We start from the raw sequence: 24,271 nt of genomic DNA, 5'->3' as shown, positions 1-24,271 counted from the left end.
AAATGGATATAATTTGAAATAGAAACAGTTTAGGTTTGATGAAAGGAAGAGCTTCATGAATGTGAAAGAACTTTATGAATGTGAAAATTTGGAAATGAGAATGTAGAATTCTTTCTCATAGGCATTTAAAGAATAGGATGGTTATTCTAGGATATATTGATATGATTCTTTTACACTGATCATTTATTAGGAAAAGAATAATAATAACAATGATATTAGAGAACAATTATTCGTTGAGAAAATAATATGATTAAAGGTAATAATAATTATAATACACAAAAGCTAAATGATTATGAAGAACAAGGGGAAAACAAATATAAAATCCTATATGAGACTGTCAATGTAACACTTGAGAAAAAAGACATAAAACATTTTTTTAAAGGGACTAGCTTTATAAACATTCAAATTTAGAGAAAAGAGAACAAGCCAGTTACATTAACAAGGAGCATAAGTGCCTTGTTAGAGAAAGCATAGTGAATCAATCAGAGTTAGTGTGCTGGCTAATATGTTGTCTTTTGATCGGTTTCTCCATTATTGGACTATCAAGGTTCATTTTGTGTGTGTTTCGACTTTCCACAGGTTATTGGTTTGTCTTTTCATCCCACAGCGGAGCTCAAAATGAGCACAGCTTCCCCACCGAGTGAGTGCTATGAGCAAGGTAGCAGTTCATCTGCTTCAAGATCTTCTTCCCACTACCAGGTGTGTTACTCGACATGAGGCCAAGAGTGTGGGCTATTTTCACTGTGAAAAGACAGCAGTGAAATCTGAAATATTAGCATGTGGTGTGAATATAAGTCACTCCTCACTGTGGTTGCATCCAGGTCTCCTCTGCATGATGTGCCTTTTTCAAGCTCAGAAGAAATGGGTCATTTTTTTTTTCTTCCTTTAAATCCCTTTCGTGGATTAAATTTTTCAAATGCAAAATCTGTTTAAGGCCAAAGTAAATCTACTAACTTCTGTTGCTTAGCATTCCAAAACATGGCCCATGGCATGGATAATAAAGAGTAATTAGAATATGTATTAATAAAACAGAGCAGTGAAAATTGGCGTTATTTCAATTTACAAAATTGCTACTTTCAAATATGTATCCTGAATTTGCCATGATGTTCAAAGGAATGGGATATTGCAGTACCAGGCTATATCTATGAACCCTAATTTTGCATTTTTACAACCTACTTGCTACCAACTTATAATATGATTGTGTGCTTCTAACAAATAATATTGATAAAATTGTGACATGAAAGGTTTTCCTACATGAAGATTATATGTTTGAGCAAATACAAAAAATTGAATCAATCATTTACCAGATGTCAAAATATTTTTCAATATCAATATTTTGAAACATTCCTCATTTTTTAGATGTTGTTGGACACTATATTTGTTATCAGTGGTTGATTTTAGTTATATTTTGCATGTGACTTAACTAAATAAATTACAATGAACACAAAGGCATTCGTTATTGTCTCTGCAAAGCCGGTCTGATTTCATTTTATGTTATTCATTATTAACATTAGTAATCATTTCTCAGTTCCTGGTTAGAATATTAACTAAGAAGATTTGATGCTAATATTATGGCAATTGATGTTTAATGTTTCCTTTATTAAAAAAGTAGCATTCATATTATTTTCCTTGTTGTCATTTAATTTCCATTGTTTGAACAGATGAATGTTACATCTTTTATTGAGCACTAGGAAGTAAATAATACTTTTATTTTCTATTGAAGATAATTATCCAATTGTTTTCCTATCCTTTTCCTTTTCACAATGAATTGTCTCAATGGTAACTTCTCACATCACTTTTCAAAATAAGCTTTTGCAAAAAATAGAGACTATATTGCAAAATTGTTTGGTTAAGAGAATATATATGTTATTATATGAGTCTGTATATACACTTAAATATACAATATACATACACAATATACAAATTCACACATAATTTCAAAGGGAAAATAGTCACATCTTTTATAGCAAGTTTCAGTCTATATGGTCTTAAATAATAATAAACCAAAAGGTATCGCAAACTTAAGGTATTAGGGATTTAAAATTCTTTACTGCATCAAAATAACTTTAGAAATATTTTGGTATAAAACTGAGGTATGCAGGATAACAAATTGGTGGATAGGGAATTTGTTAATATAATTTATTAGTGCTTTGAAATAGACAAAAATTACATATAACTTTTAAGCAAAATTTTAAAGATGGTAAAGATTTTTTGTAGTTCTCTAATATCAACATCCACTTACCCTTGCCCCTACCCTTTTTGGTATAACTTTTGGCATTTATTTTTTGATAATTTCTTTTTCCCCTGGGCAATTGATCAGGCCTCACTTCATCTGAACTACCCTTCCTGTTTCAGGGCAGAGATAAAATCTTCCTAGACAATGATCCAGTAAGTGAGAATTTCAAATCAATTCCCCCATTCCAGCTCACCTACTTGGATACTAAGATCACCACTTACCATTCAAAGTTTATTAGCATCTTCGGTTTTCCCTTTATTAAAGTTGTATGTACTATAATGACTGTGGGCAACAGAAGTCAACATTTTTGGTGACTCATGCTGTTAAGACCAGTGCTACTAGTTTTACATACTGTGTTTCTCAGGATCCTTTCAAATGCAAGTTTGAAATTAACTTAGGCAATAAGAAAGGAAATTGATTGGCTTTCTGAATAGTGGAGTCCGCATATGGATTCAGACACATCCGGATTCAGGGGTTCAAATCATGATATTGTTACTACCTTTTAATTTTCATTCTTTTTGTTGGATTTTATTCCTCCAAAAGTCTTTTTCTGTATGTCGAAGAAATCAGATGTCAATAGCCACAGATTCAGATCCTCTCTGGGGCTACATATAAATATATGTAAATATAAATGTATATGAATAAGTACATATGAATATTTATAATTATAAATATAAGCACAATTATACATATAAGCATAAATATATAACTACCTGTTTTAACTCTTTTAATATGCATAACAACCAGTGAGACAGGTACTATTTTTTTAATCTCAATTTTAGATATGAGGAAACTGGAATTCAAAGAAGTTTAAGTAATTTTTTCAAGGCCATAGGAAATTTAATGAGATTACCCATCTCCATAGTGATGGACCCAGTATCCCAACCCAAGGAGTCTGACACGAAGATCAATACTCTACATAGAAGAATAGAGGTGGTCTATGATTGCTCAGCATTATTTATGATTATTTATGTCTGTACTCCTGAATTGATCACTGTATGCCCTGAAATGGAACAATAAGTTGCCAGAAAAGACCCATGGCAGATACACAAAAACAGCAGGTGCTGTGAAGTCACTCATCAAGTTTTTACTTCCTCAGTGTCCAGCGGCCTCTCCTAGATTACCATGAGTCAGGGAGTGAGTGGAGCGCTGCTGAACTCACTGTCCCACCATATCTAGGTGATAAATGAGTAAAGTATAATTTCTCCAAAGCAAAATGGTTTTCTTTTCACAAAAAAACGAGCCACTGAATATTGTGGTGACAAAAAATAATATTTATTACTTTCAGCTGTTAAACACTCACATACCTGTGGTGATTTTTAAATATGGCCACACATTCTTTGAAATTACTCTCTTCAAAAGGTTTTTCTCACTAAATCGTGGACTTAGTGACTCACATACAATGACTACGATGTGGTGAAAGTGAAAGTATATATGACTGTTGGATGGAGTTATACCAGGCATTGCAGTTTTTTCCTCACATACGCTCTCTTGGATCACTCGCTTTGTGGGAAGATAACAGCCAAGTTGTAAGAACACTCAAGCAACCTTATAGAGAGGACCATGTGGCAAGGAACTAAGGCCTCCTGCCAACAATTAATATGACTAGTTAGTTATCTTCTAAAGAGATTAAAGCAAGAAAAACTTTGTTTTACATCTCACCACATTCTTATAATTTTTGTTGTTCTTCAGTTCCTGTGTAGCTCACATTTTTATATGGTATCATTTTCCTTCTGCCTGAGGAACTTCTTTTAACATTTCTTGTAGTTGAGTTCTGAAGGAAATGAAATCTTCACATTTGTGTTGATTTAAAAAGGGTTCCTGGTCTGGCATGGTAGCTCGAGCCTGTAATGCCAGCACTTTGGTAGGCCGAGGTGGGTGGATCACTTGAGGTCAGGAGTTCACGACCAGCCTGGAGAACATGGCAAAACCCTGTCTCTCCAAAAAATACAAAAATTAGCCAGGCATGGTGGTGCATGCCTGTAGACCAGCTACTTGGGAGGCTGAGGCATCAGAATTGCTTGAACCCAGGAGGCAGAGGTTGCAGAGAGCTGAGATCATGCCACTGCACTCCAGCTTGGGTGACAAAGTGAGACTCTGTCTCAAAAATAAATAAATAAAATGAATAAATAGATAAAGCTTTCTTTTGCTTTCATTGTTGAAAGATAGGCATTTTTAATTGTTATCCTGACTGGTGTTTGTTGAGCTTATAGGAGTTGTGGGCTTATATTCTTCATCGAATTTGGGAAATTTTCAGCTATTAAGTTTTAAATACTTTCTTTTTACTACTCTCACCCCTTCACCCACTCTATTCTGGGACCACAGTTGCATAAACACTAGACCAGCATTTTACCACATATTATGTTCATTATTTTTTTTAAATGGTTCCATTTAAATATTTTGATTGTTTTATCTTTGAATTCAGTGATCATTTTTTTTTCTGTACTGCCTAATCTGTTGCTAATCCCATCTTGCATATTTTTCATTTATTATATTCTTATTCCATACCTAGTTCTATTTGGGGTCTCTCTTTTTAAAAATATCTCATTTACCACTTCCTCATGCTTATGTATTCCTCTACACTCTCAATCATAAAGAGGAGCATATTTATATTAGATGTTTTACATCACTGTCTTCAAATTTTCTCCATGTATTTCTGGCTCTGTTTCTATTACTTGATTTGTCTCCTAATTATAGATATATTTATTGTTTTTTGCATGCTTGGTAATCGTTTTTTGTTGTTGGACATCGTGAATTTTATGTTGTTGCTTGCTACATTTTGTTGGTATTACAATAAAATATTTTTTGATATACATATTAGAATATGTATATATGAAAGGATATATATCAAGAAAGAAATTGAAAAATTAGATCCATACTATGTATATGGTCAATTAATTTACGACAAAGACAATAAGGCAATTTAATGATAAAGGATAATCTGCAAAAAAATTTACTGGAACAGTAGGATAAGCTTATGGAAATAAACAAATATCAACCTTATTGCAAATTGATATACAAAAATTAACTCAAAATAAATCATTTGCCTAAATGTGAAGGGTAATACTATAAGACTCCTGGAAGGAAATGTAAGAAAATATCTGCGTGGGCTTGACCTGGACTTTCTCAAAAATGAAATATTTTTGACAGATACCACTAACAAAATATAAAAGCAAGCCACAGATTAGAACAAATATTAACAACATGTATGTAGACAACTAGATTTTATTTAGAGTATATACAAAACTTTTACAACTTAAAATAAGATAAATCCAATTAAAATGAGCAAAGGATTTGAAAATGCACTTTATAAAGAGAGAGTTAAGAATGACTAAGGTGCTCAAATTATTAATGATCATGGGAATTCAAAATAAACCACAATTAGTTGCATACATAGTAGATAGGCAAAAATTAAAAAGAGTGATAAAATCAGAGGTAGCAAAAATGCAGAAATTTAAAAATCTGTTACACTATGAATGGTGATATAAATAGTACAACCATGAGAAATAGTTTAACGGTTTCTAATAAAAGTAGACATATACCTACCATATAACCCACCTATTCTACTCAAAGGCATTTACCCCTATAAAATAAAAATATGTCTATACAAGCATTTGTTTACTAATGTTCACAGCAGATTTTTTTTTCAATAGTCAAAACTGGCAACCACACAAATGCTCATCAGCTGGTAAATAGCTAAAGCTATTGTGATATATCCATACAATGAAATACCTCTCAGCAATAAAATGGAATAAACTACTGATACACAGGTCATCTATGATGACGAATCTTAAAATCATGTTAAATTGAAGTTGAAGAATCAGATAAAAAGAATGTATATTGTATAAACTTTATGTAAAATTGTAGAAAATGCAAATTGATCTAGAGTGAAAAACGTAGTCGTGTTTTTCTGGGAATGAGTGGCATGATGAATAGAAAGCCAAGGTAAACAAGGAGCTTCTTGGAGGAGATTTCTGTGTCTCGAATTTGGTGGTGATTTTAAAGGAATGTATGTCTGTTACATTTGTCAAAGTTTAATATTTAAGTGTATGGAATTTATTATACAAAACGTATTCCTCATATTTGTTTAAAAAGAGATGCATGCGTGTACTAAATCAACAAGACTATGAACAATAGAAGATTATAAGAATAATGATGAGAAAAAAAAGAAAGGGAGTAAACTACTTTGTTCTGATCAGCTATCAAAAATTATTTTTGGAAACATTCCACTTTATGCATAATATAGATTTGCAGATTTACACAGGGATTTTCCATTGTCAATAATTTATAGGTATCTTTTTCTTTTACATCAGCTTAGATACTAATTTTTTCAACAAAGCAATAAAACAGTTTGAAAAATGTCTAACCTCTGTTCAAGGCGCCAACATGGTAATGGGGAACTGCAGTTAGTTCATAGTAGATGATTATATTTTGTTGGCTTAGCCTAATCATTCTCCAGCTCATATTGAAAGAAATAAATATGCAGCATAGATAAAACTGTGAACCTAGTAGACAACATAGTGTATCCAGTTCATAAATTTGTGTACACATAAGACAGTATTAAAGTTGTAAAATACTATAGTAGATCCACCTTTTCTTAGATTATGACATATTTACAAATGGTAAATTTTTCTAGATAGGCACTGTGACTAAATTACAGTCTGCTTTTGCTCCACTGCCTAGAGGAAAAGATGCATCTAATTTATCTTGGTTTAGATTGTACTAGTGAAATATGTTAACTTAATTCTTTTTCTGTGAATTTCGTTCTCTATGAACACTAAAGCAAATATGGAGAATTAATTTTCACCAGGATGGAATGCATAGTCTGAAAACTTGGAAATGATATGAAGTACAAAACAATATTTTAGGAAAATCTTTGCAGCGAAGTCACATTATCCATATGTCAGTAAATAAGATTTAGAAAAAAATCATGTAAATTCATATAAATACTACAACATACTGTTGTAGTATTGAAATTGCTACAACAGGAAATCACAAATATATAATTATAGCTATAACTCTCTTCTTAGCTACTGAGGCTTATGGTAGCATGTATATTTAGCCACTCCATTAAATTGCAAGTTGGATACAGATTAGCCCCATATGGAATGGGAGTTTATGGGAAAAGAACATACTTGGTGTTTAGGAGAGGATATCTATCTGTATGACTCTCTACAAAGCAGTGATTTGTAGAATTTTACAAAGGAACTCAGAAGTTTGCTTGTTCAAAATTTCACTATTCTCTCACTCCCTGCATTTCTAGAATGTTTTCTACATGACAAATATATTAATTCATCATCTGAATTAACACTCCATGTTGGAGAGTTTATGCAGCTAATATTTATTGAGTGTCTTCCATGTACCAGATAATAAAAGATTTTTACATTCATTAACACTGATAGAGCTCTCACAGCAAAGTACTTTACAACCTAGTAACTCATGTATTCCTCAAAACACCCTGTAAAATAGATGGTATTAAAACCATTTCACACATGATGAAAGAGCTGGTAATTGGGAGGGTGGGGATTTAAGGTGAGGCGATCTGTTTTCAGTGACTTTGCTTTTTCACTCTACTTCCTCATGGTAGGCAATGTGTTTTATACGTGTGTCTTTATTTTTTATTTTTATATTTTCTAAATTGAAAAACAAAAATTGTATAGATTTATGGTGTACGGTGTAATGTTTTGTCATATGCATATATTTTGAAATGATTAAATCAAGCTAATTAACATATTTATTACCCCATGTACTTAATTTTTGTGTGTGTGTTGAGAACATTTAAAATCTACTCTTAGCAATCTTCAATTATATAATGTCATTGTTAACTATAGGCACCCTGCTGTACAGTAGACTCCAAAAACTTATTTCTCCTAACTGAAACTTTGCATCATTGAATGAATCTCCCCATATTGAGCCCCCATCAGCCCTTGATAACCACCATTCTATTCTCTGAATTTCATTTTACATATTGTATATTGTTAAATACTGACCTTAATATTACATTTCCCAGAGAGTACTGTGATCCAATGAACAGAACACATGACAGAATAAGAATGTCAGCATTTGAGATATGAGTCTCCCCCTTGTTGTGTGATATTATGCAAATTAATCCTAATCTTACCCTCTCTTAGTTTATTTTCCTTATATATAACATGAGGACAATCATTGCTTTGTCTCCCCTTGGGGGAAGGAAGAAAGGTTAAAGGAAATTGATGTTAAAATGCATTTGAACTCTAAGGGCTATATGAATTTAATATAGTTTTTTTTCATAAGGTTGCCCATGCAAATAACTATAAATATTCAAATGTTTTTCTAAAAAGAAACATTACCTGAGTGCAGAGTTGAAACTTAATTACTTCTTTATAAGGATTAAGATCTTTGGAGCTGTCAAAGTTTCCTGCTTAAGCCTTCATCCTCTTCTTTATACTCTAGACTGAAAAAAGAGGTTTATTAACTAAATACAATACTCCAGATAAGACATGACCAATACAGCATATTACTGATTTGTTTCAAGTATCATGTTATATCTTATACATATCAGTTGTGCTAAATACATGCTTCTATTAATAAAGACTAAAATTCTTAAAATTGTAGGAATCTTATATCAGGAATAATAGATATAATTATAGGAATATAGATATAATAATAGGAATAAACTTGTTACCACTGGAAAAATAAAATTTTCTTTAAAATGAACTGCTCATATTAAGCTAGGCACAGATTTACACCACTCACAGATAATTATTTGAGTGGTAGGCAAGTGTCATTTTGGGAACGGTGTGTGCAAATTCTAAATTTCATTTTGGAGTTAATTAATTAATTTGCCAGAGGTCTATTCGACTTCGGCATTGTGAATTGCAGAAATCTAAATAATCCCAAAGAGTCCTTGCATCAACAACAAGTAGAATGACTGCTTCTTATATAGTCTTTCTCCTCCCTAATAGAAACAATGATGCTGCCTTGCAAGCAGTGAACCATGAAGAGCAGTAAAACACCTTAATTTTATAGCTGTGTCCTTTGTGTACTCTTCCATGTATAATGTTTGAACGAGATAGAGTCAAGGGAGTAAGACAGGAGGTACATTCCATTTCTTTTAAAGATAGCAATGAAAATCTCACTGCGTTTTAAATGTCTTATCTACAAAGACTGTGCTTATTGATAAACCATTTTACTTTCCCCTCCTTCTGAAATAATAAGCTATGTTCTCTTTTATATTTTCTTGTTTGCAGCTCTACTGGGAAAATGTTCATTACATCATCATATATCTATCTGAATTGGAAAAAACATCTCTAAATCCTACATTTAATTTTTTGGTCAAGTTGTGAAGAATCACTACCCAGTGCATAGAATTACTTTAACCAAACTGAATTTTCTGTGAGGTTTTAATAATTAACAGTAACACTTCACTTCATCTTTTATGCTACTAAAGATGGGGTTCACATGTTAAGAAGAGGGTATCTGAAGTAGAGGCTAAGTTGTGATTTGGCTGCAAATAATAAGGAAAAGTCTCCGGTGAGTTATTAAGGTTTCTTCCCTTGAAAAAGGTAGTAATTTACAGAAACTGATACATTATTATTAAAACACAAAAAAATGGTGCACACAGTTAAAATATTTGAAGTCATATATCAACTTAAAATAGCTACTATCTTTGCTATCAATTGGATAATAATATTTATATTACATATTAACTGAAGTAATCAGAAGGAAATAAAACTGAAAAAATACAGCCAGATAGGAAAAAACTAATTTGAAATATGACAATATGTTTAATAATATAATTAAAAAGACTAACGCTTTTTTAAAAAAAACTATGATGTTCTTGTTAAAATAAAATTCACTTTTATGTATATGGTATGCAGAATAATAGCCTTCCTCCACTAAAGATCCTTGCCTCTATTCTCAGAATTTGGGATGATGTTACGTGAAGTGGCAAAAGGAATTTTGCAGATGTGAATAAATTAAGCATTTTGAGATGGGGAGGTTATATGCTGGATGATCTTGATAGTTCCAAAGTTATTACAAGAGTTCTTACAAGGGGAAGAGGAAGGCAGGAGAGTGAGGAGTGTGGAAGCAGAGGCTGGGGTGATGCAACTGCTGATAAGAAAACTAGAAAAGTCAAGGAACAGCTTCTCCGCTAGAGCCTGCAGAAGGAACCAACCCTACTAACACTTTGATCATAGTCCTTTAAGACTCATTTTGGAATTCTGAACTCCAGAGCTACAAGAGAATAAATTTGTGTTGTATTAAGCCACTAAGTTTGTGGTAATTTGTTATAGCAGCAATAAAAAAAAACAGTGTAATGCAAAAGGAGAGTGTAATTTTAGTTCTAGGCTATAAATTCATTGAATACTAAAATGATCTCAACATTAATTCTTGTATGAATCATGAATATACTAACTTTAAACACTTATTGAAAGCCAATGCCTCTAAATTAGGGATTCAGCTATGAGTTTTAGATTCCTTAGAATTATATAAAGTGTTCCATTAAAATGCTTTATTTTTGGAAAAATGTGCCAATATGGCTGGCTTAGAAGCAGCTAGTGTGCACCTCTCTCATGGAAAGGAAACAGATCTTCAAGTGGATTGTTCAGGAGGCCATGTTGGGATTCATCAAGGAAGCAGCAGAGACCCATGGAGTGCAGACAGGAGCTAGGCAGGACAGCTGCCCACCCAAGATTGGTGCAGAGCCAGAGAAGGCTCCCTACTGTGGGGAAAGGTAAGTGAGTGAGAGCCCCTGGAAATCCACACTTTTGCCACAGACCTTTGCAATCCTGGACACAGGAGATCCTCCTTGACGCCCTTGGCCTCTAGACTGACATAGAGATCTGCCTGAAGCTTGGGCAAACCCACTGCTCAAGCCCAGTTGGGGCCCCATGGTTCTTGGATCCCTGAGCACCTGAGCAGCTGCTATGGTAGCCCTGCCAACAACAGAGGCCAGGCTCTCTCATGGGCCGCTAGTATGTAGGCTGCGTTCATGGTGCTGAGGAGTAGATGGACTAAACGCCCCACCTCTGCTGCACCCCACCAAGAAAGGCTCACTGGCCTGGGACCCCAATGCAGCTATTCTACCCCTGCCTAAGCACTCCGGCTGGTGGCAGCTCTGCATTTCTCTGGGATGGTGCTCCCAAAGGTAACTGACAGGACTGCCGCATTGCTGCTGCCATGGTCCCTGCCGCTACTGCCTACAGGCTGGGTAGAGAGCAAAGAGCCTAAGAATTGTCACAGCTCTCTAGCACACTGCAGCTGCCATACAGAAAGGTGGCCAGACTATTTTCCACATGAGTCCTGAGTCCCTGCTTCTGTTTCTCTTCACTAGGCAGGGCCTCCCAGCTTGGACCCCCAGTGCAGCTGGGTGGAGCTCTCAGAGACAACTAACAACCACTCTGCCATTGCCACAGCTGCACTATAGGCTCTGGCTCCTCTAAGTCTAGGGGAGGAACAAAGAACCTGATTGCTTTGCTTGTACTTCCAGCACGCTGCAGCCACCCTAAGGAGAGAAGACCAGACTGTGTTCCCTGTGAGCCCTTGTGCCCCCACTCTACCAGGCAGAGCCCCCTGGCTTGGGCCCATAGTGTAGCCTCTAAACCCTTGGTTGATTACTCCCATCAGTCATGGTTCCATGACTGGAACCATGTCATGGAACCTAGACTGGTCTAGGCTGGAGACCCCAGAGGCAACTGACAAATTCTCTGACATTGCTTCCACAGTGGTCCCTACTCCTGCTGCCCCCAAGCTGGGGAGGGAAAAAAAAGTCTGAGCTATTCCCAAGGCTGTGGTGGTAGCTTGAAATTGCCAAGCTGAGGTTTGTGAACAGCACTTAAGCAGAAGAAGAGCTGCACTGTGAGAGCACTGGGAAAGCTGAGTCTCAGGATTGTGCGGTCTGCCATGGGAGTGGGGCATGCCTTCCTCTCAGGGCTGGCCCAGAAAATGCCTGTGCCTGAGAAAGTGCTGTGGGCCAAATACTTGACAAAATAAATGAAGGTACAGTGCCAGTGATTGGAGGGGGCTCCTCCATTGTCTAGGAGCTGATTTGGTGAGGGGATCACCTCTCTCCCCATTGCACTGCATAGCATCAATGCAAATGCCAGGAAATAAAAAGGAGCCACATGGCTGAGTAAAAGCTTATCTACTGGCCATGACTCTTAAGCGTCATCTACTGGATTGCAGCACAAGCTACAACAACAAAAATACACGGTTAATATCTCTCCCTATGAAACCAAGGGCAAGAATTCAGCCACCAAGGCCCTGTGCAGTGCCTGGACCATCTGAAAACCTGCAGAAACAAAGCCAATTGTCTATCTTCAGCTTACACCTTACTTAAAGGAACACTAACCCTCCCATATGAGACAAAATCAGCCCAAGAACTCTGGAAATTCAAAAAGCCAAAGTGTCTTTATACCACCAAATGAGTCCACTAGCTCGCAAGTGATGGCTCTTAACCAGTGAGAAATGACTGAAATGACAGACATAGAATTCGGCATCTGAATGATGAGGAAGTTCATTGAGATTCAGGAGAAAGGCGAAACCCAATCCAAGGAATCCAGTAAAATAATCCAAAAGTTGAAAGACAAAATAGCCACTTTTAGAAAGAATCAAAGTGAACTTCTAGGGCTGAAAAGTTCACTACAAGAATTTGATAATACAATGGAAAGTATGAACAGCAGAATAGGCCAAGCTGAGGAAAGAATTTCAGAGCTTGAACACTAGTTGTTTGAATCAACTAAGTCAGAAAGTAATAAAAAAAAAAAGAGAATTAAGAAAAATGAACAAAACCTTTGAGAAATATGGGACTATGTAAACAGATCAGATCTATGATTCATCGGCATCCTTGAGAGAAAAGGAGAAAGCATAAATAACTCAGAAAATATATTTGTGGAAAAGTCCAGAAAAATATCCCTAATCTTGCTAGAAATGTTGACATGCAAATTCAAGAAATACAGAGAACCCCGGCTACATCCTATGCAAGATGTCCATACTCAAGGCACACAGTCATCAGATTCACTAAGGTCAACACAAAAGAGTAAATCTTTTTGTTTTTGTTTGATTTCCAACTTTTAAGTTTAGGAGTACATGTGCAGGATGTGCAGCCTTGTTACACAGGTAAACATACACCATGGTGGTTTGCTGCACGGGTCATCCCATCACCCAGATATTAAGCCCAGTATCCACTAACTATTCATCCGGATCCTCTCCCTTCTCCCATCCCCTGCCCTCTGACAGGCCCCAGTGTGTGTGTTTTTCCCCCCATGTGTCCATGTGTTCTCATCATTTAGCTCCCACTTATAAGTGAGAACATATAGTGTTTGGTTTTCTGTTCCTGCATTAGTTTGCTAAGCATAATGGCCTCCAGCTCCATTCATGTCCCTGGAAAGGACCAACCTCATTTCCTTTTATGGCTACATGGTATTCCATGGGGGTATATGTACCACATTTTAAAAGAATAAATCTTACAAGCAGCTAGAGTCAAGTCACGCACAGAGGGAATCCCATCATGCTAGCAGCAGACCTCTCAGCAGAAACATTAAAAACCAGAGAGATTCTGAGCCTATTTTTATCTTCCTTAAATAATTGGAAATAAAAAAATTTCCAATCAAGAATTTTGTATCTCACCAAACAAAACTTAATAAGTGAAGGAGAAATAAAATTATTCTCAGACAAGAAAACGCTTGTGGAATTTCTTTTAAGACCAGCCTTATGATAGATAGGTCCTTAGGAACTGCTAAACATGGAATTGAAAGAACAATACCGGCTACCACAGAAACACAAATAAGCACATATTCCACAAGCACTATAAAGCAATCATATAATCAAGTCTACATAAAAACCAGCTAACAACATGACAGGATCAAAATCTCATGTTTCAGTACCAACCCAGAATGACATGGGTTAAATGTCCCACTTTAAAGGCATAGAGTGCCAAGCTGGATAAAAAGACAAGACCCAACCATACGCTGTCTTCAAGAGACCTTCCCATATGTAACAATATCCACAGACAGGTTCAAAGTAAAGGGAAGGAGAAAGATATACCATGAAAACAGAAAACAAAAGAGCAAGAGTAGCTATTGTATCAGGTAAAACAGATTTAAAACCAATAAAAATTAAGAAGGGCAAAGAAGGACATTACATAATTATGAAAGGGCACAATTCAACAAAAAGACTTACATATACATGTACTCAACATTGGAGTACCCCAAATCATAAAACAAGTTCTTCTTGGCCTATGAAACAACTTAGACAACAACATAATAATAGTGGGAGACTTCGACATGCGCTGACAGCATTAGATGGATCATCAGGGCAGAAGACTAAAAAAGAAACTCCAGACTTAAACTCTACACTCGAGCAATTGGACCTAATAGACATCTACAGAACACTCCACCCAACAATCACAGAATATACATTTTTTTCATTTGCACATGAAACATATTCTAAGATCATCAACATGTTCAGTCATAATGCAAGCCTAAATAAAAAAAAAATGAAATCATACCAAGAACACCCTTGGACCGCAATGTATTAAAAATAAAAATCAAAATGAAGATGATCTCTCAAAACTACACAAATACATGCTAATTAAAAAACCTGCTCCTGAATAACTCCTGGGTGAACTTTGAAATTAAGGCAGAAATAAAAAAAAAACTTTGAAATTAATGAAAATAGGGACACAACACACAAAATATTTGAGATGCAGCTAAAACAGTGTTAAGAGGAAAGTTTGTAATGCTGAGTGCCTTCATAAAGAAGTTAGGAAGATCTCAAATTAACAATCTGACTTTGCGCTTAATGGAACTGGAAAAAACAAGAACAAACCAACCCCCAAACTAGCAGAAGAGAATAAATAACTAAAATTAGAGAAGAACTAAATGAAATTGAGATGCAAAAGTCCATACAAAAGATCAATGAAATCAATGCTCAGTCTTTCAAAAAAAAAAAGAAAACAAGAAGAAATAAACAAGATTGATAGACCACTATTAGCTAGGTTAACAAAGAGAAAATAGAAAAATCCAAAATAAGTACAATCAGAAATGACAAAGATGGCATTGCAATCAATCCTACAGACACAGAAAAGATCCTCAGAGTGTAATATAAACAACGCTATGCACATAAATAAGAAAATCTAGAGGAAATGAATAAATTTATGGAAACATACAATCTCCTAAGATTAAAGTCAGGAAGACATTGAACCCTGAATAGATGAATATCAAGCTCTGAAATCGAATCAGTAATGAAAAAAACACCTAGTAACTAGAAAAATTCCTGGAACACATGAATTCACAGCTGAATTCTACCAAATGTACAAAAGAGAATTGGTACCAATACTACTGAAACTGTTCCAAAAAATTGAATAGGAGGAACTCCTCCCTAGCTAATTCTAGGAAGCCAGAATCAGCCTAATACCAAAATCTAGCAGAGACTCAATGAAAAAATGAAACTTCAGGCCATATTCCCAATGAACATAGATAAAAAAAATCCTCAACAAAGTACTAGAAACCAAATCCAGCAGTATATCAAAAAGTTAATACACCTTGATCAAGTAGACCTCATTCCTGGGATGCAAGGCTGGTTCAACATATGCAAATCAATGAGTATTATTCACCACATAAACAGAATCAAAAGTAAAAACCACATGCTTATCTCAATAGATGCAGAAAAAGCTTTCAATAAAATTCAATATCTCTTCATGATAAATGCCCTACACAGACTAGACATAGAGCCATCTATGACAAACCCACAGCCAACTTCCTACTGAATGGACAAAAGCTGCAACCATCCCCCTTGAGAAGTGGAACAAGGCAAGGATGCCCACTCTCAGAACTGCTAATCAACATAGTACTGGAAGTCCCGCCCAGAGCAATCAGGCAAGAGAAAGAAATGGAAAGCATTTAAATAGGAAAAGAAGAAATCCAACTATCTCTATACACTGACAATAGAAATCAAAATATCTCTATACATTGACAATATAATTCTATACCTAAAAAATCCTAAAGATTCTACCATAAGGTTCCTAGAACTGACAAACAACTTCAGTAAAGTTTTAGGATACAAAAGCAATGTAGGAAAATCAGTAGCATTTTTATACCCAGACAATGTCTAGGCTGAGTGTGAAATCAAGATTGGAATCCTACTTGCAATAGCCATAAAGAAAAAGAAATATCTAAGAATACAGCCAGCCAAGGAGGTGAAATATCTCTACAAGAACTACAAAACACTACTGAAAGAAATCACAGATGACAAAAACAAATGAAAAAACATTGCATGCTCATGAATTGGAAGAATGAGTATTGTTAAAATGGCCATACTGCCCAAAGAAATGGACACATTCAATGTGATTCCTATCAAATTACCAACATTATTCTTCACAGAATTAGAACAAAAATATTCTAAATTTCATATGGAACCAAAATGGGCCCAAGTAGCCAAAGCAATCATAAGCAGAAAGAACAAAACTGGAAGCATCACACTTCCCAAATTCAAATTATATTATAAAGCTACGGTAACCAAAACAGCATGGTGCTGGTACAAAAACAGACATACAGACCAAAGGGACATGTTAGAGAAACCAGAAGCAAAGTCACATGTCTACAATCATCTGATCTTCAACAGAGTTAACAATAACAACCAATGAAGAAAGGACTCTCTTTTTAAGAAATGATTCAGGGATAACTGGCTAACCATGTGTAGAAGATTGAAACTGGACCCCTACCTTTCCTCATATACAAAAATTAATTGAAGATGAACTAAATATTTAAGTGTAAGACCTGAAATTATAAAAGTCCTAGAAAACCTAGGAAATTCCCTTCTTGACATCAGTCTTGGCAAATTATTTTTGGCTAAGTCTGCAAACAAGTTGTAATAAAAACAAATATTAGCAAGTAGGAACTAATTAAACTAAAGAACTTCTGCCTGATAAAACAAACTATAAATACAGTAAACATACAACCTCCAGAATGGGAGAAAGTATTCACAAACTATGCATCTGACAAAGGAATGATATCCAGAATCTATTAGGAACTTAACCAAATCAATAAGCAAAAAGCAAATAACCCCATTAAAAAGTGAGCATATGAAAAATGCTCATCATTACTAATCATCAGAGAAATGCAAATCAAAACGACAATAAGATACTATCTCACACCAGTCAGCTATTATTGAAAAGTCAAAACAACAGATACTAGTGAGGCTGAAGAGAAAAGGGAATGCTTATATGCTGTTAGTGGAAATGTACATTAGAAGTTTGGAGATTTCTCAAAGAACTTAAAACAGAGCTAACATTTAACCCAGAGATCCCATTATGGGGCATCTACCCAAAGAAAAATAGATTATTATAACAAAAAGATACATGCACTTATATATTCAACGCAGCACTATTCACAATAGCAAAGATATGAAATCAATCTACATGCCCATAAATGGTGGATTGGATAAAGAAATGTGGTACTTATACACCATGGAATACTATGCAACCATAGAAAATGAAATCATATCCTTTGCAGCAACTCAGATGGAGCTGGAGGTCATAATCCTATATGACCTAACTCAGGAACACAAAGCCAAATACCACATATTCTCACAAGCAGGAGCTAAACCTTGAGCACACACGGACATAAACGAAGGTACAACAGACACTGTGAACTACTAGTGTTGGGAGAGAAAGAGGAAGGCAAGGGTTGGAAAACTACCTATTGGGTATTTTGCTCACTATCTGAATGCAATATACCCATGTAACACATCTGTGCATGTAACCCCTTTATTTAATATAAAATAAAAAAATGCTTCATTACTAAATTAGATGTTAAGTTTGTGTATAACAGACCCTAATTCAACTTCTACAATAATGGTGATGTTAGCAGTGCTTCAGATGATCTGAACAACTGTGTTAACAACTTTATGGTAAGGAATTTGTAGTCGTAATGCAATGTCAAGAATTCTGTATATATAAATTGTTTCTTCTTTAAAAAGTATTTTTTCATTAAACTATGGTCAGAAGCCAGAACATCCCAGGCATCATACCAATGAGTTTAAATTGCTGGAAATTTTTAATTAGAAGTGTATAACTCAGTGAGATTTTACCATAATTGCAAATATTTTACTTCATGTTATGTAGACTCATAGCTCTTAAATGTTTTAAGTCTGTTATTATATTCTAGTAGTGCCAAGAAGCTTATGAGGCATTTAATAAACATCTTGAAATCCATTTACACTAGCACATTTCATTACACTAGCACATTTCAATGAAACTGTTTCCAGTATAATAGAATTTGATAGAATTGATTACATTGCTGAATGTAAATATCATTTCAGGTTGAAGTTAAACTTTGCATAAAGGTTGAAAAACAAGTCTCTTGTCAAATTTTGCTCTTAAGGGTCATATGTTAAAATATAGTGTGCATAATTTATTTTATGGGAAAGTGTTAGCATATTATAGAACTACAACTGATACATGTTTGTGTGCATAGTTAAAAAATCCATGACTATAAAACCTCTTGGATTATTGGAATATGCATCTGAAACACTTTCTTAGCAATAAATTTTGACATATAAAAATTTGTATTAACTTGATATCTTGTTTATTGATTTATTTTTAAAGTTTTTATAAGGTAAGAAACATACAACACTTCATAACCCTTTAGTGCTATGGTCTGAATGTTTGTGTCCCTCTGCAAATTTGTACGTTGACATCTAATCCCCAACATGATGATATTAAGAGTGAGGACTTTGGGAAGTGATTAGGTTATGAAGGCAGAGCTCCAGAGAGATACCTTGCCCCTTCTGCCATGTGAGGACACAGCAAGAAGGCACCACTTATGGAACAGAATGCACCTTCTTACCAGACACAAAATCTGTTGGCATCTTAATCTTGGACTTCACAGCCTCCAGAGCTATGAGAAATAAATGTGTGTTGTTTACAAATTACCTAGTCTAAGATATTTTGTTATAGCAGCCCAAATGGACTAAGACATTGGATGATCATGTTTATATTTTTAAATAAAATAATTGCCTTAAAAATAACTGTATATAGCTTTTTTAGAAGAAAATATCATTATATAGAGAGTTTTTAGAAACAAAATTACTTTTAAATCCAATTGTCCTCAAATCAAATTTGTTGTTTATTTTGTTTACCTGCTATATTTGGGTTTCAAAAAATAAGTAGATGGATGTTACCTAAAATGTAAGTATGTGTTATTTTTGTTTTTTTGTTTTTGTTTTTGTTTTGTCACTTTACCAAACAGAACCCAGAAAATTTTGATATATCGTTTAATTTATTAAGTTGTCAGGTTAAAGCTTATCTATATAATAAGCTATTTAACGATATCTTTCTGATGCACAATTGAACTCATGGAGATAGAGAGTAGAATTATGGTTATCAGAGTCTGGGATGGGTATTGGGGAGTAGTGGGGTAAGTGGGGTAATTAATGTGTATGAAAATATAGTTACAATGAATAAGACCCAGTATTTGATAGCAAACAGGATGACTACAGTCAACAATAACTTATTATATATTTTAAAATAATGAAAAGAGTGAAATTGGAATGTTCTTAAAGAAATGACAAAGTGCTTGCAATAATGAATACCCCCAATTACCCTGATGTGATTATTACACATAGTATTTCTGCATCAGAATATCACATGTACCCCCATGCATATGTATATATATATTTACATACTGTATACCCATAATAATTAAAAATGAAAAACTTAATATAAAATAAAAAATACAGTAACATGGAATTTCATGGGTATGCACATTGAAAAGAAAATGGCCATTTACTGCTATATCTATGAATACAAATAACTCCCCAATTTCATCTTTATTGCAGGTGTGGGGGCCAACTTAAGAGCCTTAGGAAAGATGCATGATGCTGCATCTAACCATGTATTAGATATTGACATAGGGCCTCCCAGCCTGCATGGCAGATCCACACTGCAGGAGGAATATTAATTGCTATGTATCATGTATTTTCTAATAAATACTTTTTCAATGATTTTATTTGTCATTTTCTCTGTAAAATTTCTAGGGGGAACAACACAAAGGCTACTCTTTGACAAGGTAAGAATTAAGGCTGAATGGAGCAATTTGAAATTATTAATAATTTAACTGTTTTAGCAACATTGAGTCAGAAAGTAACTAGATTATATGGTTTGGCTTTTTGTCCCAACCAAATCTCATCTTGAATTATAATCCCACATGTCAAGGAGGGACCTGATGGGAAATGATTGAATCATGGGGCCAATTTCCGCCGTGCTGTTTTTGTGATAGTGAGGAGTTCTCATGAGATCTGATGGTTTATAAGTGGCAGTTTTCCCTGCAGTCGCCCCTCCCTCCTGCCACCTAGTGCAGAAGGTACTTGCTTTTCCCTCAACTTCTGCCATGATTGTAAGTCTCCTGAGTCCTCCCAGCCATGGGGAACTGTGAGTAAGTTAAACCTCCTTTCTTTATAAATTACCCAGTCTTGAGTAATATCTTTATAGCAGTGTGAAAACTGATTAATATATTAGACCACATAAGAACTTCTGCCAGTCATGGTAGACATATTTATGAATAACCTTCAAAAGTTTCCCAGACATTCTTTTAAATATTTTTTCAACAAATATTTATATAACAGGTACTGTTTGAGGAGCTGAAAATGCCATCTTCTCAATAAATATAAATGAGAAACCTGACCTGCAGGGGATTACCTTCTAAGAAGAGAAATACACAATAAACACATAAATAAGTCCAATATTATGTTAGAATGTGATAGGTGCTGCAGAAGGAAATGTTGGCTGATACCTGCTTTAGAACAGTGGCTGGCTTTGATTGCTCAAGCCAATATTGTTAGGCTTTTTATGAGTTGATAATCGAGAAACAGAGGTACAACAATCACCTTTATATGTTTATTTATGAATATAATTATATAACTGTATGAATTTAATAAAACAGAGAAAACTGTTATTTTCACTTGTCAAAGCAAAAATGGTAGAATAAAAGAGAGAGCTCCCTTAAACTGTGTTTACATGTAAAATTGACTTTTATTTTTGGCTTTCTTAAAAACTTGAGAGAAACTCTATTTTTGTAAGTTGGCACTTACACACAACTTGTAAGCACTGTAGTCGTATTATATCAAAAGATAATTTATTTTGAAACTGGTAGATATGAATTTATTTATATACTACTTTGTACCAATCAATAAGCATGATGTATAGCTATAAGAACAATTTTTCAATTACACACATATGCACAGGTGCCACTGTCCCTGAATGAAGAATGCTTGCAAGCTGGAGTTCTTCATTAGCCATTCATTCCCACGCATTGCTCAGCGCTATTTTGCTCTGCTCACTTATCTCTGTTGGTGAAGGGCTCCCTGATGCAGGGGTTACAAAGTTCTCTGCTGGTTTAGTCCAGTGTGTTTTAGTTATAAGTGGCAGTTACCCCTTCCTTTGCCCCTCTCTCCTGTCACCTAGTGAAAAAGGTACTTGCTTTTCCCTCACTTGCCTCAATACTGAATCAGAAGACAGAAATTATTTTTCCTCTTGTTAGTGGCTATGGCTCTTTCAATACAACCTACTGCAAAAATGAAACAAAACCCCAAACTCTCCAAAACTCAAAATGAAAACCAAAACAAACCAACAACAAATCAATAAAATGTCAGATAAAATTTTCGATAATATTCTCAATTTCTTTAGTGACATTTTTTTTTCTGTCATGATTTTGATGTCCCGGGGTTTTAATATGCCAGAAGCAACTTACATTAAAATATGATTAAAATAAGCCTTTGAAAGAATTACTTTCTTATTCTTCTATTTCTTCTACTTTCTTATTCTTTGCCCTACTCCTTTCTTCCATTTCAGAAATTAGATTTAAAATTAATTAACTTCTTTTCTAGGGTTGACAAATGAGGAATTTCAATGAGTACTATACATTCAGTTCTTACGATAGCAAGACAAAAAGAAAAAGAATTACATGAGTGACCAATTGTTAAGATACATTTTAAACTTGAGGATAAAATATTTTTTATAATTTGAAAAAGTTCTAGGTAGCAATTTGGCTGCATCAATACTTTTTTATCTAATACTTACAAAAAAATAAATGGAAAATATGCTTCTTTTCTGTTGAAGAAATTACTTTTGTTCAGGAGGAAAGCAGAAGGAAACTTAGGCCACAGCTTCATGAGTGGGGCTGAATCATACAGAACTGAAATAATTGATTCAGTGTTTTTGTTGTACAAAGGCACCCATGAGACGCATACATTCACTACTAAATGAACTTCTGGGCTGCAGGGATTTCAAAATCTTTAGGACTAAGCCGATTTTTTGTTGTTGTTGTTGCTGTGATCACATAGATCTCTTTAACACCAAGAAGGGAGTATTTGGCTTCATGATTTATTTTTAAATTGTTAATCAGTGTGTTGTTTTTCTCTGTAGAACTGTCATATTTATCATTTGGATAAGCCTCTTACATCAATGAGTCTCTGTTTTTTCGGGGGAAGAGAATTGATTTAGAAAAATGCTAGCCAGCATGTTGCTGGCTCAAAATATATTTTGGCTATTTAAAAAAACATTCATTGAGCTCTCACCTCCTGAGGCACAATATGGTATTGTGGGACAGATACAACATAATTTTAAAATATGTTCTTTGTTTTTTTATGGCCATATTAACATCCATCCTTGAAATAATGCACAAAAAGTCATAAAGCAACAGATCTAGAATTTGCACAATTTATTACAAACTGAAAATCTGAGAGTAAAACTATAGTATGTATATTAGGTGATGAGTACTTTAGGATCCAGAAGTTGAGTATAATGCTAGGTTCTGAAGGAAGCATTTGAGGGTGAAGAAAGGTGAGTAGTGTTGGAGCTGACCATAACATCAAAATATAAATGATACAATAATATTTTCATAAGCATTAGTTCTTTGTTAAATATTAAAATGATATTATAAAAGTAGATACTAAACAAAGACCAGCTATATAACCTCTTATATCTTATGAAATTTATAAACACTAAAAACCAATTTATAATCCATTATTTTCTTTTAATCATCCAGGATGTTTATGGAAAGAATGTAAATGCTGGTTAATACCTATATACTAGAAAATTAATTTCATGACTAACAAGGAACATTTTAAAGATTGTTTATAAATACATAATTTCTTAAATATTTGGACTTTGAAGAAGAAATGCTCAGTGGAAACCATACTAGGAAATAAGCGAATTAGAATAAAATCAACCAAAGAATGTTCTGAGGAAATTCTGGAGAAATATATTTTACAACGTTCTATCATAAACTAATTGCAATATCACTGTTTAACTATTTGATGTCAAGAGTTCAATTCATTTCATTTGTAATACTACAAAGACTCATTTTAGTACACACCAGCATCTCTATCAGGACAGGACATAAAATCCTTCTCTGACTTATGTTAGACATTTTCGTACATTAAAGAAAAAAACAACCCCAAAGCTGGCAAATCTAAATGAAAATCATTTTCAGGGAATGTGAATGTGGGTTCACAGACCAAACCTTGAAATGACAACATCTACCCTGCTAAGACTACTGTTACTATTGCTACCTGATAAATAATTTGTCTCTATTGGACAGCGTATTAGAGGCCTCAGAGTTTATAAGTCACTGTATTTCTATCAGATATGCCATTGTCACTGTATGTTCGTAAGGAGGGTCTATTTTGTTTCTGTATAATAAAAAAGAATAATACAAACTTTATATTCCCAATAATACAAAAGCTGGCATAGAAAATGTGATTCTTAATACACAATGGCACCATGCTTATGAAGGAGATCTATTAATGCAAGTACTATTTTTTTACTCTTTTTTTCTATACTGCAAATCAAATGAAGTCCTTAAACATGATCTTCCTTCCATGTAGGATTATTTATTGCTATTTTGTTTTCTCTCCTCCCTCTGTAGAGACACGGTGTAACTCTCTCCCCATCCTTGTTCCACTTTCTCTTACACCCCATGCTCAGCCTCTGTTCTGCAATGAGTTCCCTAGTTTTGCTGAGGACACTCAAAGGAAGACTGTCAAGCAGCAAAC

At 34.5% G+C, this 24,271-nt stretch overlaps 1 long non-coding RNA gene across 1 annotated transcript in view; it reads right to left on the bottom strand.

The window, feature by feature from the left end:
- LOC129059064 (uncharacterized) overlaps positions 1-24,271 on the bottom strand; it is a 251,055-nt gene that overhangs the window by 16,028 nt on the left and 210,756 nt on the right. Inside the window, exon 3 of the long non-coding RNA XR_008524697.1 lies at positions 8,566-8,669. This is a non-coding gene — a long non-coding RNA (uncharacterized LOC129059064). The remainder of the gene's footprint in view (positions 1-8,565; positions 8,670-24,271) is intronic.

Source organism: Pongo abelii, chromosome 3 (assembly GCF_028885655.2).
Source record: "Pongo abelii isolate AG06213 chromosome 3, NHGRI_mPonAbe1-v2.0_pri, whole genome shotgun sequence".
Lineage (NCBI taxonomy): Eukaryota > Metazoa > Chordata > Mammalia > Primates > Hominidae > Pongo > Pongo abelii.
The sequence above is the reverse complement of the archived record's forward strand: the minus strand, read 5'-3'. Positions and strand labels throughout refer to the sequence as shown.